The sequence below is a fragment of the Nicotiana tabacum genome, chromosome 19, assembly GCF_000715075.1.
Source record: "Nicotiana tabacum cultivar K326 chromosome 19, ASM71507v2, whole genome shotgun sequence".
In the NCBI taxonomy this organism is placed as follows: domain Eukaryota; kingdom Viridiplantae; phylum Streptophyta; class Magnoliopsida; order Solanales; family Solanaceae; genus Nicotiana; species Nicotiana tabacum.
The window spans coordinates 122,140,605-122,158,869 of record NC_134098.1 but is presented as its reverse complement, the minus strand read 5'-3'; the positions used below and the strand labels follow the sequence as shown (position 1 = coordinate 122,158,869).

The 18,265-nt window shown below is 41.0% G+C and overlaps 1 long non-coding RNA gene across 1 annotated transcript; it reads right to left on the bottom strand.

Annotated features, from left to right (window-relative positions):
- Window positions 1-15,225: 15,225 nt before the first annotated feature.
- Window positions 15,226-16,872, bottom strand: LOC107765334 (uncharacterized). Its single transcript, XR_012703206.1, has 3 exons — window positions 16,583-16,872; window positions 15,963-16,053; window positions 15,226-15,647 (listed from the first exon to the last, which is right to left on the bottom strand). It is a non-coding gene; the product is annotated as an uncharacterized LOC107765334 (long non-coding RNA).
- Between the last annotated feature and the right edge of the window lie 1,393 nt (window positions 16,873-18,265).

Here is an 18,265-nt window from a genome sequence, read left to right as displayed (position 1 = left end):
AGCGCTAAAAGAAGTAAGAAGGGACTAAGTGTGGGTTGACTTTTGAGTGGAACTAATGAAAGGAAGAAAGGTGCACTTGTTTTGTAAAATACTACAACACTAGCGAAAAAAAAAAAGAAAAAGAAAAAAAAAGAAAAATAAAAATATAGATGAATAAATTGTTGTCTTGTTCTTGCTAGTGGGTATGAATTTAAGTAGTGCTTAAAGAAACAGGAAATATTGTTGGGGGTGATATTATTTGTGAAATTGAAGTGGTATTGAAGAATTTGCGCTAAGTTATTTGATGATGTGTTAAAGTGCTTATGAGGTTAAGTCACTATTCCTAAAATATATCCTACCCGTCCCTTAGCCCACATTACAACCATGAAAAAGTCCTAATTGATTTTAGATCGAGCGAGCTTACATTAGTAGAGATTTACATTAAGGGCAAGCCTATGGTACCAATTGCATGCATGTGACTTCTTTGTGAGAGTGAGCGATTTTCTTTGATATATGTGAGTCATTAAAATATATTTGATCATGAGATTCAAATGTGTGGATTGAACTCGCTCTCTTGTTCTTGTTGTGAGGGCACATGATTTCACGAGGGATAGGTAACGTTATTAGACTTCTCTATGATGTTGGGTGTTCAAGCCATGAGTGCATTGTGACATTGAGTCGGTTTTTGAGGTTAGGATTGTTGTGAGCATGTTGTCTTTGTTCGAATATTTTTGAAGAATGGCATAAGTAAAGGGAAGTGTATGTGATGCATATTCTAGAGCCTAATTGTAGCAAATAACCATGGTCATAAGTGTAGTGTGCTTTGAATGATAAGAGCTTAATTTTGTTTCGTCTAATATAGTGATGGTTTGTTCGAGGACGAACAAAGGTTTAAGTGTAGGGTGGTGATGTTGGGCGTATTTCGATATGTGTTGATGTTACTTTACCCATATTTTAACCGCTTTTTGATGCTATTTGATCCTTAAAATGCCCAACACGGTTTAATTATTGGTTTTATGACTAATTGAGTTGTGTGTGATGAATTAGGGTGTTTGGAGTGCAAAAATATGAAGAAAAGGTGCTCTAGGTAGAGGAAGAAGGGTTGGATGCGTCGCATCCAATCTAGAGAAAAAAATCTGATTTCGTGCACCCTTAGCAGTGAAGTCGGCCCATAGCATCCGCACCTGGGCAAAGCTGAGAAGGAGGAACAAAGGGTGGATGCGACGCATCCACCATAGCATGCGAAGCTGAGAAGTGGAGGACGAGGTAGATGCGACACATCCACCCCAACATCAATCCCTTTAGCCAAGTCGGATTAGGAATAGGAGAACTTTGGCCCACAACTTTTGTACGCAATATATAAGCCAAAAATGCCTCTTTTAGGGCATCGAACATACGGAGAAGAGAAAATAAGCCACGAAAAAGCTGGGGAACCACGAAATTCATCTTGAGTTCTTATTTTTCCTTCTTTTATTGATTATTATGCACTCTTGTGAATTATTTGATGATTGTATGAACATGAGTGGCTAAGAACCCTATTGTTCTAAGGTCATGGGTATACATGAATGTTGATGTTTGAAGTTTAATTTGACAAAGTTGATTTTATCATATTGGGTTGTTTATTTAATTTTGTTTTTAATTATTTTGCTGAGTAGCTAACAGTGAAATACTGTCTACGAATCTAGAGTTGAACTCGAAAGTGGGAACTCTAGATTGCATATAGAATTAAATAGAGCAAAGTCTTAAACCCGGGCATCGGGGAACGGATTCGCAATTGGGACAGACATATACCTAATTGCCTTGCTCGGTTGCAATACAGGAATTGTAAATGCGTGCTTGTTAATCTTAATTCCATAGACATATAGGTATTAAGTTAGCTTGAATATGCGAGTAAGGGTTCGACAGATTCTTATGAGTAATATCAACCCTGTCAACCAATAATCCAGATAAATCAATTAGTTATTTTAAGCTAAGAATGCAACATGATTGTTAAATAACCTGTGACCCTGGAATATTATCTCCCATTGATTGTTATTTAAAACTATTTAAGTGTTGTGTTGATTTCTAGTATTTCATTACTTGATAGTCTTTAGGTAGTAAATTAGACAATTATCTATTTTATAAGAAATCGCTTGAATCGATAAGCTATTTGAGTTTGAATTAGTCAAAAGTTAATCATAAGTCTTCGTGGGAACGATACTTTATTCACTACTCTATTACATGACGACCACGTATACTTGCGTGAGTGTGTTTGGTCTCAACAGTAGGTTTGGCCAAGATCAATTTTTGGCGTCGTTGTCGGGGAGTTAAACGGATTTAGATATATATCTAGGTATTTGTGTGTTTTGTCTTTCTTTCCTTCTGAGTCACTAATTTTGTTTTTGAATTGCTTTTAGGTACAAAATGGCCCTTAACAACGAGCCCCTCGAAAATTTACCATTTGGGGAAGAGGTAGATGATGATCAAGTGGATGAGGTTCATCCCGCGCCTCAAGTAAACAGGAAAGGCCGACCGCCTAATGATAATGTCCCAAACCCTCCCCCACCTCCACCAAGAGTAGCGCATCCGGTGTTGCCGAACGAAGGCTATGCAAGTGCAATAGTCCTGCCCCGGATTAGGACGGGCAACTTCCAAATAACCAACGTGATGATTACACTGCTTGAGCAGCAGGGTTTCTTTACCGGAGCTCCACACCAAAATGCCTACAAGCATCTCAAGGGTTTCGTCGACACTTGTTGGGGGAGCAAGCAAACAAATGTCACCGATGATGCACTGCGGTTAAGGTTATTTACCTTTTCTCTACGGGGAAAGGATTTGGACTGGTTAGAGAGATTGCCCAATCATTCCATCCACACTTGGGATGAGTTGGCCGAGAAGTTCATTGCCAAATTATTCTCTCTGGAGCACATGGCTACACTAAGGGATGAAATTCTAGCTTTCAAATAAGAGCTCAATGAGCCATTGCACAAGATTTGGAAAAGATATCGTACCATGGTCAAAGAATGCCCTAACAATGATATGACCGAGGCCATGATCACACAGACCTTCTACAGAGGGATCAACACAACGAATCAGTGTGTGGTAAATCAACTCGCTGGGGGTAACTTCATGAACATGCCTTATTATGAAGCTTGTGAAATCTTGGATGAGATGGCAGACACCTCTTCGGCGTAGCAAAGTAGAGCCAATGTTCCTCAGGGTGACTCAAATCTTATTCACCTACACAAGGAGCTACATGATCATGGGCAAGCTATTGCGGAGTTGACAACCACCACGAATCAATTGGCCAAAGCTCAGCTTCAACAGGTTCTATGTTCGAAACAGGTGAATGCTATGGAAGGGGTGAAGATGATGGTAAACAATAAACGGCATCGAGGTCAACAAGTACAAAACCATCCAGAACAATTAGAGCAAAATAATAGTGGATATAATCAAGATGATTCATATGATGAGCAAGATGAAGAGGTTCAATATGTCAACAATTATCAAGGTCAAAGAAGCAATGCTCCAAATCAACAATAATGGAGATCACAAGGAAACCAAGGAAATTGGAACAATCAAGGCCACCAAGGAAATTGGAGTGGTGGAAATAACAATAATTAAAGCAATTGGGGTAATCAAGGCAATTAGAGAGGAAATAATCAAGGTAACGGCAACAATCAAAGCAATTGGGGCGGCAACAATAATCAAGGGGGTTGGAACAATAGCAATCAAAGAAATCGGGGGTCAGGCTTTCAGAGGCCCTCGATGTATCAACAACCAAACAACCCGCCTCCATATCCGTTGCAAGGTCCTAGTTCTTCCAATAGTGAAATGGGACGGGTTGAAAACATGTTTAAGCAAATGATGGAGAAAAACGCCGACTCCGATGCTCAATTAGTCTCCCACAACACTTCTATTCACAACTTGGAGGTTCAACTTAGCCAAATTTCTCAAGCTTTAAATACTCTCCCAAAGGGGGCACTACCTAGTGATACAGTGGTGAACCCGAAAGGTGGGAATACGGGGCATGCAATGGATGTGACAACAAGAAGTGAGAGAGGTGGAGTTGCTAGTACCTCAATCCGAAGAAGACATATGGGTGATGATGTCTTGGTGCAAGATGATGATCCAAGCAATGATGTTCAAGCTAATTAAGAAGTGAGGATTGATATTGATGAAAATATGGAGGAGATGCAAGAAGAAGTGAACCCGTCTAGGAACACGTGATTGACATGCCGGAGCTGGTAGTGCCAAAGGCTAAGGCACCAGTGCCAAGGCCTCCTCCTTCATACCCTCAAAGACTTTCAAAGCAACACAATGAGAATCAATTCAAGAAATTCATTGATATGATAAAAAGTTTATCCATAAATATGCCGTTGGTTGAAGCCTTAGAACAAATGCCGGGATATGCCAAGTTCATGAAGGATTTGGTAACAAAGAAGAGATCAATGAATTGTGAAGCAATCAAAATGACACATCAAGTGAGTGGTATTGTGCACTCCATGGCTCCAAAGTTGGAAGACCCCGGTGCTTTCACAATCTCGTGCACTATTGGGAGTGCCAATTTCGCCAAAGCTTTATGTGACTTGGAGGCAAGTATTAACTTGATGCTCTATTATGTGTTCAAAACGTTAGGGATTGGGCAATCAAGACCCACATCCATGAGGTTGCAAATGGCAGATAGGACAATGAAAAAAGCCATTGGGGATAATTAATGATGTGTTAGTTCGGGTCGACAAGTTCATCCTTCCCGCAGATTTTGTGATACTTGACTATAAGGTGCCAATCATTTTGGGGAGACCTTTCCTTGCTACAGGGAAGGCCTTAGTTGATATGGAAGCTGGAGAGATCACCTTCCGGGTGGGCGGTGAAAAAGTTGTGTTCCATGTTTGTAAATCAATGAGGCAGCCAAATAGCAACGAAGTGTGTTCGTTTGTGGATCTTGTGACCGAAGTAATTGTTGATGACACAAGTGCTGTGATAAATGTTGAAGATACCTTGGAAGCTGTGTTGTTGAATCATGATGATGATGAGAAGGAAGGCTTTGTAGATTGTGTCAATGCTTTGCAAGGAATGGGATCATATACTTATGAGCCCCGAAAACTTTCCTTGGATCTTGAAAACCGAAAGACTCCACAAACAAAGCCCTCAATCGAGGAGCCTCCCACCTTGGAGTTAAAGCCTTTGCCTTCACACCTCAGGTATGAGTTTCTAGGCCCCTGTTCCACTTTACATGTTATTCTTTCCTCGTGCTTAACTAACGTACAGGTAGATTCCACCCTTGTGGTGCTCCAAAGGAGGAAGAAAGAAATAGGTTGGACATTGGCGGATATTCGGGGTATAAGTTTCGCCTTTTGCATGTACAAAATCATTTTGGATGAGGATGCCAAACCCTCCATGGAACATCAAAGACGATTGAATGAGGCCATGCAATAGGTAGTAAAGAAAGAGATCATCAAATGGTTGGATGCCGGGGTTGTTTACCCCATTTTCGATAGTTCGTGAACCTCGCCGGTGCAATGTGTCCCAAAGAAAGGGGGCATGACTGTGATAACAAATGACAAAAATGAATTGATCCCCACAAGAACTGTCACCGGGTGGAGAGTGTGCATAGATTATAGGAAGCTCAACAAAGTTACTCGGAAAGACCATTTTCCGATTCCATTTATTGATCAAATATTGGATAGGTTAGCCGGACGTGCTTATTATTGCTTCCTTGATGAATATTCCGGGTGTAACCAGATTCTTATTGATCTTGAAGACCAAGAGAAGACCACTTTCACTTGTCCCTATGGCACTTTCGCATTCTCGCGGATGCCATTCGGATTATGCAATGCACCGATAACTTTTCAACTGTTCATGATGGCCATCTTCACCGATATGGTGGAGGACTTTCTCGAGGTTTTCATGGATGATTTTTCTGTCGTGGGGAATTATTTTGAAGAGTGCTTGGATAACTTGGATAAGGTATTGACACATTGTGAGGAAACTAACTTGGTGTTGAAATGGGAGAAGTGTCACTTTATGGTTGATGAGGGCATTGTCCTCGGTCACACGATTTTCAAGAATGGTATTGAGGTTGATAAAGCAAAAATTGAAGTGATATCCAAACTCCCCCCCCATACTTCCGTGAAGGGAGTGAGGATCTTTCTAGGTCATGCGGGGTTTTACCGCCGCTTCATCAAGGACTTTTCTAAGGTGGTAAACTCATTGTGCAAACTCTTGGAGAAAGATGCCAAGTTCCTTTTCAATGAAGATTGTATGAAGGCATTTGAACTACTCAAGTATAATTTGACTACCACTCATATTATCACCGCGCCAAATTGGAGCTTACCATTTGAGCTCATGTGTGATGCAAACGATGTGGCGGTTGGAGCGGTATTGGGGCAACGAATTAACAAGATCTTTCATTCGGTGTACTATGCTAGCAAAAACATGTGATTGTTCAACTATATGGTGACCGAGAAAGAACTCCTAGCCATTGTATTTTCTATGGAGAAGTTTCCCCTGTACCTAATGGGTACAAAGGTGATTGTTCACACCGACCATGCGATACTTCGTTATTTGATGAGCAAAAAATACTCTAAGGCAAGGTTGATGCGGTGGGTGCTTCTATTACAAGAGTTTGATCTAGAGATTCAAGACCGCAAGGGTAGTGAGAATCAAGTGGCAGACCACTTGTCCCGATTGGAGGAGGAGGGGAGGCCACATGATGGCCTTGAGATCAATGGTTTATTTCCTGACGAACAACTCCTTTCCATTTCTATGACTGGGATACCATGGTTTGCCGATGTGGCCAACTATCTTGTGAGTGGCATTATTCCGAATGAGCTCTCTTCAAACCAAAGAAAGAAGCCCAAACGGGACTGCCTCAACTACTATTGGGATAAGCCATATCTCTTCAAAATTTGTACTGATGGTGTTATCCGGAGATGTGTACCAGAAGAAGAACAATTGGGTATTCTTAAAGCTTGCCACTCTTCGCCATATGGTGGTCACCATAGTGGAGCGAGAACTGCTACAAAGGTGCTAAGCTGTGGATTCTATTGGCCTACCCTTTACAAGGACGCTAGCGATCTCGTTAAGTGTTGTGATGAATGCCAAAGGGCCTGTGGGATCTCCAAGAAAAATGAGATGTCTCTCACCATCATCTTATAGATTGATATTTTTGATGTTTGGGGCATTGATTTTATGGATCCGTTTGTGAGCTCATGTGGGAACACCTCTATATTGGTAGCTGTGGATTACGTGTCCAAATGGGTTGAAGCTGTGGCTTTGCCCAACAATGAAGCTCGAAGTGTGGTAGCTTTCTTGAAGAAGAACATATTCACAAGGTTTGGTGCTCCAAGGGCCATCATTAGTGACGGGGGATCACACTTTTGCAACAAAGCTTTTGATACTTTACTCTCCAAGTATGGTGTCACTCACAAAGTGTCGACCCCCTATCATCCTCAAGCAAGTGGACAGGTTGAAGTCTCCAACCGGGAGATCAAGAGTATTCTGTCGAAAACTGTGAATGCCAACCGGACAGATTGGTCGAAGAAACTTGATGATGCACTTTGGGCTTATAGAACAACTTACAAAACACCAATTGGTATGTCTCCGTATCGGTTAGTGTTCAGGAAAGCTTGTCACCTTTCGGTGGAACTTGAACATAAGGCTATATGGGCGTTGAAGAAGCTTAACCTTGAGTGGGATGTAGCTGCAAATCTTAGGGTGGAGCAATTGAATGAACTTGATGAGTTCCGGTTCCATGCATACTCCAGTTCGTCCTTGTATAAGGACAAGATGAAGTACCTCCATGACAAGTACATCGACAACAAGGAATTCAAAGAGGGTGATCTTGTGCTTTTGTTCAACTCTCGGTTGCGGATATTTTCGGGAAAGCTGAAATCAAAGTGGAGTGGCCCATTTGAAGTTGTACATGTGACACCCTTTGGTGCTCTAGATTTAAAAAATAAGAATGATGAGGTGTTTAGAGTCAACGGGCACCGGGTTAAACATTATCTTGGCAAGGTTGATGATGGCCACATTGTGGCGTTGCTCCATTTCAAGTGATTGATGGTAACATGCGTCGTGCTGCGACGTTAAATCAGGCGCTTCTTGGGAGGCAACCCATGTCTTTTTCTTTCTTTTGTTTTTCTTCTTTAGATTAGATAGGCTTTGTTTTGTGCTAACTAGTTTTGAAGTGTATGTAGGAATGGGTGTGCATGGCAGGGACTGTGCAAGAAAATTTGGCTAAGTGTCAAAATGCATGGTCTCTGAAGTTTGGCCTGTCAAAAATGCTAAACAAATTGCGGTCGCACACATTTTTGTGCGATCCGCACTAATGCTGCGGCCACACTCACTTTTGTGCGGTCCGCAGTGAGACTTCTCAAAGGCAGGTAAGGAGTGCGGTCCGCATCAAAATTATGCGACCGCACTCAGGTAAAAATCTGGGGCCCACGGGTGAAAGTATAAATATGGCTTCTCTCATCATTTTACACTTTTCAATCTTCTGAGCCCTGAAGCTAGACTAGCACAGTAAATTTCCCCATTTCTCTCAAATTGTCCCTCATTTCATCACCTGCATCTTCATAACTGGTACGTCAATAGTTAATCTTTTTCTGCTTATAATCATGTGGGTAGCATATTAAGTGTTAATTGGGGTCTAGGTAAGTAGCTATCCATGTTTAATGGTGCAAACCATGTCTATATTATGAAAAGATGGCATGAACCCTAAAAAGTGCCCGTAAATTTTGAATTATGCGACCACCCTCATTTTTGTGCGGTCTGCACTAGAGGCTATGCGGCCGCACACACTTTTGTGTGGTCCGCAGCTCTCTGAGTTAGGAAAATTGTGTGCTTGAATTGTGCGGCCGCACTCAAAATTGTGTGGTCCGCAGTGGACCTGTGCGGCCGCACTCATTTTTGTGCGGTCCGCGCTGATGAAATATCAGAGACCCTAGTAGTCTGAACCTAGAGTTGTGCGGCCGCAGTCAAAATTTTGCGGTCCGCACTCTTGGTTGTGCAGCCACACTCACTTTTGTGCGGTCCGCAATGGGCAGTCTGCGACATCACTCACTTTTGTGTGGTCCGCACTGCCCTTCTGATGCTGTCTTCCTACAACTTTAAACAATGATTCTGTATACATTATGAGCTTCAATTCTAATTGATGTCTATTACTTGTGTGTTGCAGACAATGGTTCGATCACGTGGCAAAGGAAATATAGCAAAAGGGAGGGCAGAACCCTCCCGGGGTCGAGGTCGAGGTAAAAGCAACCTACCTCTAGCACTTCAAAGAGTCATATCCAAGAAGCCAACCATAAGCCGAGTTCCTGATGTCCCATATGGGGAAGCTTCTAAGGGTAACTCCGTGCAAGCACAGCCGGAAGCCCAATCACAACAATTCCCGGGGAGATTTCATTTGGTAGATGAGTCTTCTTCAGCTGCCAGTTCATCTGAAGGTTCGGAAGAGGGTAGTCAAGATTCTGAGCCCTCTTCCTCACATGCTCTAGCTGACCCTATTAATGTGGACAATGATGATGATGTCCCAGACGATGGGAGAGGGGGTGATACTGCAATGGGAGGTTTGTAGAGATCTAAGAGACCATAGGTATGGGAGGATAGATTTGTCAGTGTTGCCGCCTTTGCAAAGTTTAGGGAATGGTGGTCACAGAGGTCGCTCACTCTTGAGCGACGATTTCTGATGAAAGATTTGAACAAGCACAACCCCAATGTCCTTAAGCAATTCCAGGAGCGGAAAAGATGGAAATGGTTCACCACCAACGTCCTAGATGCAAATGAGTATCTGGTCAAGGAATTCTACGCAAATGTTGCTCACATCAAAAAGGGAACTAAGGTGACAAAAGTGTGGAATCTGAAAATCCTCTTTGACGCATGTGCACTGAACAAATATGTCGGGTTTGAAGAAGTAGAGGCAGTGCAATATTTGGAAAAGATAGCTATGGGTGATGCAGCTCGTCCATGGTTAGCTGAGATTCTGGCAATCCCAGGGTCAACTGCTCCGTGGCTTACAACTGGGGTTCCAATTGTCCGGGCCACCCTAAACTTTGAAGCAAAAGGGTGGAAAACGTTCGTGCATAGCTGCATTAACCCATGCCTCAATGAAAACATGCTTCCACTTCCCCGTGTAGTCTTGTTGGCTTCAATTATGGCGGGGTATCCGATAAATGTTGGTGCCATCATGTCCACCAACATCACTTTAGCTGTCCAGAAGGGTGAATGATCCTATCTGTACCCGAACTTCCTTACAGAATATTTCAAAGATCAAAGGGTGGAGCCGAAGCATTATGATACAGAAGTGAAGGCCAAGAAGCTTTTTTCATGGTACCACCTTCAGGGAGCTGACAACCCAAAATTCAAGGGTAAAGCTACTACCTCCACTGGCCAGTCTGAAGAGCCAGCGGTAGTGGTTACTGATTCAGCTGCCGAGCCTTCCACCGCAGCCGGTACTTTCACCGGGACAACAGCCATGCCACCCTCATCTTTCGGACCACCTGCTTCTGCTAGACTATAAGTGCCATTATCAGAGCCAGCTTCATCTACATATCCTCAGACTACGCTGCGAGCCTCCTAGACATTGGCAAGTCTCAAAAACTAGATGCAAGCAACTACAACAAAGGTAACTGATATATCCAGTACTGTTGCAGCACAGTCTTCAGTCCAAGCAGAGCCACAGGTACCTCCGTCAGCGGAGGAAACGTTGAAGAAGATTCTGGAGAACCAGAAGATCATTGTTGATACTCTGGCGATGCATGGGAAGGTCATTAAGGATTTGGGCAAACAAGTCAAGAAGATGCGTAGATCCCAGTCATCAAAGAAGTCGGTAGAGAAGCTGAGCAAAGAGGTTGAAAGGATTGCATCTGCTGGAGATCTTCCATTGGACTTCCTTATGGAGCAGACAGTCCCAGCAGCAGAGGCAGCACTAGCAGAGGCACCAGAGGCAGCAGCCGGCCAGTCTGAGGAGCCGGTTGCGACTGCACACACTGCGGAGGAGATGATACAGATGCTCAACAACCCTATTGTCCCTCAGCCAGGAGATGATGACATACAGTTGGAGGAGACAGAGGGTGCTGATGATCCTATGCAGACTGAGACCACATAGGGAGTTCTCTTAACTCTCTACCCTTTCCATGTTCTTATTTTTGTTAAGCATTGAGGACAATGCTTATTTTCATTTGGGCGGTGGTCTATTTTGATTATTTGACTTTGACATTTGACATTTGGGCTGTAATAACTCTGATACTATTTTTTCTTTCGTCTTTATTTTCCTTTGGTATGTATATATTCTTCCCATTTGATGTAGATATTTATTTTTCTTATGTATATAGTCATTTGACTTCAGTTTGTATATTCATTTATCTAGCTTTCCGTAGTTTATTTCATAGCTTCTTTAGTTTGTTTTTCCTTAGTAGTATAACTTCTTATTTACATTTTGTGTGAACAATAAGCCTATGGTTTTCTTAATGCCACGGTTTTTTCCAAAGGTGGATTTTGCGTGAACCGGGTGGCTCTTCCCAACGATGGATGGCATGACAACCTTCTTAAGGGATTGAATCTGTTTTTTTTATGTTTTGACAAAATATAGTAGTAATGAATAAAAGTATCCCGAGCTTGCTTCACTTGGTACCAACACATTTACCTCTGACCTTATGGTTAAAAACAAAGTTGTTGGCATAAAATAGCTCTAGTTGTGACCTTTAGACTCTTGTGTTGACTCAAACAGTCATCGAGTGGTTCAGTCGACCATTTGTGATTCTCAATCTTAGCTAGGGCTGTTGTGGGCCCTCGACTCCGTTCTCTTTAGCAATCCAACAGTGTGAGAGGTGAGGTATTGAATTGCAAGTCCAAGTTTCCGTGCCGATAGTCTAGAACTTGCCCCGAGTGTTTTTCTAGGCGAAATTCTAAGTGTAGCTTGGCTTGAGAAATGATTGTAGGCTCTCCTTGATCCAATTTGAAATTGAAATCTTCCATAGCCTACCAATGTGATATCTCTTGTCAACCCCTTTGAGCCGAAGCCTTTGTCTTTCAATAACCAAGTTACAAGCCTTTATCCGTTCTGAAATGGCCCTCTCTTGGCACCCAATCTTTCCTTAACATTCTTGAGAAACAATTGGTAAAAACATAAGTTTGGGGGAGAGACGAGGAGTTTGCAGCGATAAAAGGTACAAAGAAGAGAAAGAAATAAAGAAAAGGGAAGGCAAAAAAAAAAAAAAAGAACAAAAAGAAAAATGACAAAAAGAAAGTGAATAAAGTGAAAAGTTGAAGGGAATTCAAAAGAAAATGAGGATAAAAGGCTGAAGTAAATAGAAAAGGAGAAGAATGAATGGCATGATCAAGAAAGAGCGACGTTACGTCTCTCTAGTTCCCCAAAGGAAGAAGAAAATGACTCAGAGAGTCGAGAAAGTATGGGCCGAAAAGAGAAAATGGAGTGCTTAAGGAAAGATGAAACCATTCTATTCCAACAAATCCTACCTTGGTCTAAAAGCCTTCATTACATCCCGCAAAAGCCCTACATGATTTCAAGTTGAGTGAGCTTACATTAGTGGTGATTTACATGAGGGGCAAGCTTATGGTACTTAGAGTCGGACTTGTGGCATTCTTTTGAGAGAGATGAGCGAACTTTTCACAATCCTTGTATCGAGTGCTGCATTATAAAGTGAGATGTGCTAATGGAGAGTAGAGGAGGAGGAGTTTGGGATCCACAATGACCTACGCGAAAGAACGAGCTTCCTTGATGAATAGAGTCAACTCTTAATGCTCTAGTGACACATTAGAAAATCATTGCATTGTTGATAATTCATATGTGTTGTGGTTAATTATTGGTCCCAATTGATGTGTGATTGATTCACCTTAAGCCAACTGAAATATCTCTTTTTCTAGTGGAGGTGGGAATTGCCTTATTTGCTTGAGGACAAGCAAAAGCTTAAGTTTGGGGGAGCTGATAAGTGGGGATTTTGACCGATTATTTGCTCTTTTTTACTTGCGATTTAGCTAAAAAATTCTTAAAGGCATTTCCGGAAACTAACAAAATGTGCTTACTTGCAGGAATATTGGGACACGAGCTAAAGAAGTCAAAATCAACTCATAAAGAAGTCAAAAGTGAACAAGAACCAAAACAGGGCAAAAAGGCAAGCAGTGCGGACTGCACAATTCTAGTGCGGCCGCATAGGGGAGATTCGGAGAGTAGTTTTTGGGTCAGCTAAAGGCATGCGGACCGCACCGAAATTGTGCGGCCGCAGGAGGCCAAGTGTGGCCGCATTCATTATTATGCGGTCCGCAAGGTTGAAGAATCAGAGTGTTGTGTCAAGTCCAAAAAAGCAAGGAGTGCGGACCGCAACAGTTTTGTGCGGCCGCATAATCATAAGTGCGGCCGCACCCATTTTTATGCGGACCGCAGAAGTCCCCAAGTTCCAAGCCCAAGTTCCCAAGAATGCGGACCGCACAATAATTGTGCAGCCGCAGTAGCTCATTGTGCGGACTGCACCAGAATTATGCGGCCGCACAACCTTCGTAGGGGCATTTTTTTCAGATATTTTTAGCTTAGTATAAATAGAACTTTTTGTCATTTTAAGGTTAAGTTGAGTTTTCAGAAGTGCACCTAAGCCTTTTTTTTTAAACTGTATTGAGTAATTTTGTACTAGATTAACTTCTTAACATTAGATTTTCTTTGTCTAATCAATTATTATGCATTCTATCTTAATTTCTTCTTGTATTTCTTTATTTTTTATGAGTAGCTAAATCTTTAGCTAGGGTTGTGACCCAGCCCTAGTATGGGTATTTAATTTAGGGCTTATTTTTGATTGGGTTAGTGATATTTAGCCTTGTTCATGATTGAACCCTAGAATCAATGGTTGCAAACATTGATTCATGCCCATTTGACTTAGCCTCTACTTGAGAAAGAGAGACTAAGTCTAGGAAAACTTAGCTAACAAGAAATTGGGGTGAACTCAAAAAATTGATAGCCCCAATTAAAGGGTTAAAGCTAAAGATAGTAATACCCAACTTGAGCTAATATCACTTGTATTGTGCAAATACCCAATTGGGCTTGAGAAAGCCAATTTGGGAAAAATCACTCAAACTACCAAGAGGTATAGAGTGAGTATCCAGATGTGATTACTACATCACGACCTCAACTAATCAAATTTGCCCTGGAGTTTATAACCCACTAGATAACCACCTAGGTAGAAGTCACGACCCTAGTCCCTTTTAATCATTTGAAAAACTCAAAACCAAAAATATTGTCCTTAGTTTTATACTTGCAAACAATAGAGTAAAGTAGAAGTAGAACACCAATCAAGTTTGTGGAAGGGTAATTTGAGCCAAAACTTGCAATTAACTTAGATATACACCTAATCTCATTTTCTAACTCCCTGTGGATTCGATCCCGACCTTAATTGGGTTTATCATTGCATCGACCGCTTCACTATTTAATTGTGGTGTGGGTTTGGCCGAGATCAACACACTTAAAGAAAATACAGTAAAACTACTTTATATTTACAATGAAAAGGACTTAGTCTTCTACAAAGTAGAAACAGGTCTGTTGGCAGCAACTTTGTATTTAGCATCAGAATCTGCGCGCGCGGCGCTGTTGGCGTCTGCCTGTGGCTGGGCGCTGGCGATGGCTAGCGGTGGGGCGACAGAGGCACATGCGCGCTTGTCACTTGGAGCTGCCGAGACCACGGGGCCAACTGTGGCACTTGGCGTTGGGAGGCTTGCCAGGACGCCACGGGGCGCGTCCAAGGGGTCATGGGGCATGGCTGGAAAGCCGCCCATGACAATGGAGACGACGACGCTAGGCTTGTCTTCTTCGTAACTCTTTAAGAGCTAGAAGAAGAGCAATTGTATATATACCCATCAAAGGTCTTTTCCTCCTCCAATATGGGACAATATCACTTTATCAAGGAAAAAAAATTAAAATTTTATTTTTCCCTATATTTTTCATTCACCTCTTTTAAGCTAAACTAAGCTTAAAACCCAACACGTTTTGCCGAAGGAAAAGCATTTATTTTCACCACAATACCAGTGTTTGAATGATGAAAATCCCTTTCAACTTGTCACATTTGAGTAAGAGAACTTATTTATTTCAATGATTTAAGCATCTACTACTAATAGCTAGCTTATCATCCAAAACGTTCCTTTTGCATTTTTTTGGTTGATTTGTACGCAAGACAGTTCTCGGATACTGCTTGAATTGATTTTCAAAGAAAAAATAAACTTGTTTAACGCCAAATTCCAAAATGAATCAAAAGAATATGCGTATAACCTTATAACCTCTATGATAATAATCAATTGACATAAAAGATCCGAACCATTAACAATTTTGTCCATTTACTCAACACACAGAAAAAAAGAAAAGAGGAAAGAAACCAAAAGTAGAGAGCAAAATGCTGTAGGTTTTGGTCCATTTACTCAATACACAAGAGACACATGTTAGCCAGAAAATGACTCATGCTACCATGTAAAGAATTTAACATAAAGGAAACCCACAAAAATGCACAAAAATTGAATCGTGTGCTCAATGCTTTGTCCATTGAAGGCGGCATGTTCATTTCTTCTGTGCATACGAGTTCATGTCAAGGAACCTGGGATATCTTTCGGCATTTTTGTTAGTTTTATGATCATAATACTCAACGGCCGCAGCACCAGCTAACGCGGCTAATGTGAGTGCCTGTGCGTGCAACCTAATTTTACATTAACAAAAAAAATTGAAGTTAACTTTACACTGTTTGTCCATGGTTTATTTAATCCATCGTGTAAAAATAACTTATAACATCTAGCTGCCAATAGTAAGTCAGATTTAGTGGAGTAATATAAAAAAAAAAATCCTGTTACAACAGGTTAAGATACACAAATAATGTAAAAATCTTGTAAATTGTCTATTTGCACATATTGCTAATTGCTTAGCACTTTGAAAGGAGAAAAAAAGTAGCACAGAATCAGTAAACCATAGTCATTTCATCAAACATGTGGTAATCGGCGAATGAATGAATTGGTACCTCGCATGGATGAGCCTGACGCTGGTTTTCATGTTGGGTTTTGACCAATTGTAAGCGACTGATCCCGTTATTCCGCTTAGCCAGAGACATCCTTGGGAAAACATTCATCCAAATCAGTTAAAGAACGATAAATCGGATAATGTGGAGGACGTAAGCGTTATTTTTAATAGAACAAAAATACAAGACGAATTAAATGTATTGCTAGAAATCGTCAAGGATATCAAAATCTGTATTCAAAGAAAAAATGTACTAAATTGACTCAATTATCTAGACATAATAACCAATTTTTAATCATAGAATGGTGTATTGTTTTTGGAAAAATTAAGTACTTATAAGAAAGCTGAAAATAATATATTCTGGAGCACAAAACAGAATACTCTAATGTGTAATGAGCACAATCGAGATATAAGATGTGCATGAAATAAATGTCCATATGCTGAATCATTGTTCCATGTGACTTTATTTCCACAGTTATTTTAAGGTTAACTCACCCCATAATGAGTTCTCAGCGAGTCACATTTTTTTTCCTTTTACAACATGGAATTCAAATCAAATAACCAAAGCTATTTGATATTCTAAAAGAAATTTATAAACGATGAAGGATTTTTCTGAGAAATTACCAACGGTGCGAAGCTTGTGGTCGGAGACCCATTCCCTCACTGATTCAAAGGTAGATATTTGGTTAGATCCCGCCATCTTTAGAACATAAGAAAGATGGAGAATCTAGGCTTTGAACGATGAGTGTGAGAGAGAGGCAAAAACAGAAGAGTAACAGAGAAGTGAGGAAACTATTTGCTGACTTTCATATTAGTTAGTTGCATATTTTTACATTTGCGGTGACGATAAATGTTTGGAGAAAGAAGAGGCGAAATTTGCAACCAGAGAAGTGACGGCCCCCGATCTTTTCAGCATGTGGGAAAAAAAATAAGCTGTTGTCTTTCAATGCGCCACGACTTATAAACTTCCTCTTCTTATTCAAAATTTTAATAACTAACAAAAACAAATAATAATCCTTTTTCTTTTTCTTTTCGTGCTTGAAAACAAAGAAGAATGGCTAACAATTTGTTATGAATGGAAATAACATCTTGGAGGACGTATTGGTAAATTTAACAAATTATATGTGGGATCCGGATTAAAAAATATTTAAATAGCAGTAAGTTAGTAAAATAAGGTAGGCGATTGTATTGTGAAGTTCCCTCTCCCTTTCTCTGAGTCTGTCCTCTCACCCCCTTTCTATTTATGTATCTATTTAGCACCTAATTTTTAATTATGCGTGAATATTTTTCCACTCACTCTCACTTTTTCCCTGCACTTCCCTCACATAATTCCTCCACCAATACACACGGACACACAAAAAAAAAAAAGAAGATTCATCTCTACCCGAAAACACATATAACAAAAAGTCAAAAAGGGAAGGAGGAAAATCAAAAGGGAGGAGGAAAGCCAAAAAGGGAAGAAAAAATAAAAAAGGGAAGAAGAAAAGTCAAAAAAGAGGGGAGATTCTTTGCAGAGAAACGGGGGAATATAGATAGAGAGAGACATTGAGAGGGGGGCGAAGAAAAGAAGGCACAGATCTGCGGGAAAAAAAAAAAAGCCACACCTCCTTTCTTCTATTTCATCTTTTTTCTACCACCTAACCACAAATCAGTCATTTTCTTTGATCTATTTTTAGCCATGTGAGATCACCTTTAGCCATTCAAACTCCAGCTGAAAATCAACAGCAAACCTAACAGCAAAAACACACCAAAACCCATCCAAAACAGCCCCAAATGAAGCTGAAAAAGCCACCCACTTCCAGCTCGTTTTCAGCCATGAAAAGCTGAAATTTCAGCTCTAAAAACGCAGCAAAAAATGCTGCTAAAAAATAGCCACAAAACAGCTTCAAAAACAGTCCATAACCACCCAAAAGCACTCAAACAACGAAGCTGAAATCACTCTTAAAACATAGCAAAATCAGTACCTAAAACAGGACAAAAACAGTCCCAAAACAACCCCATAAACTTCAGCGAAAATCAGTCTCAAAATTTAGCTGAAAGCATACCATTAATCACCTTGAAAAGCCACCTAAGACTCACCCAAAATCCAGCTCGAAACAACCATTAAAGCACCCCCGAACAACCCCACTTTGAACTTAAACAGGGGGGGATCGAAGTGGAGTTTGCGGTCGCCGTTGAGGTCTCGAGTTGCCGGTTCCGTCCGTGTCCGCCGGCGAAAGCGCCGGTCAAGAATTGTCGAGTTGTTTAACCTCTTGTAATTTCAATTTCGTTGATTTATACCAAATGTCCGTTCTTTCTATTCTTTTA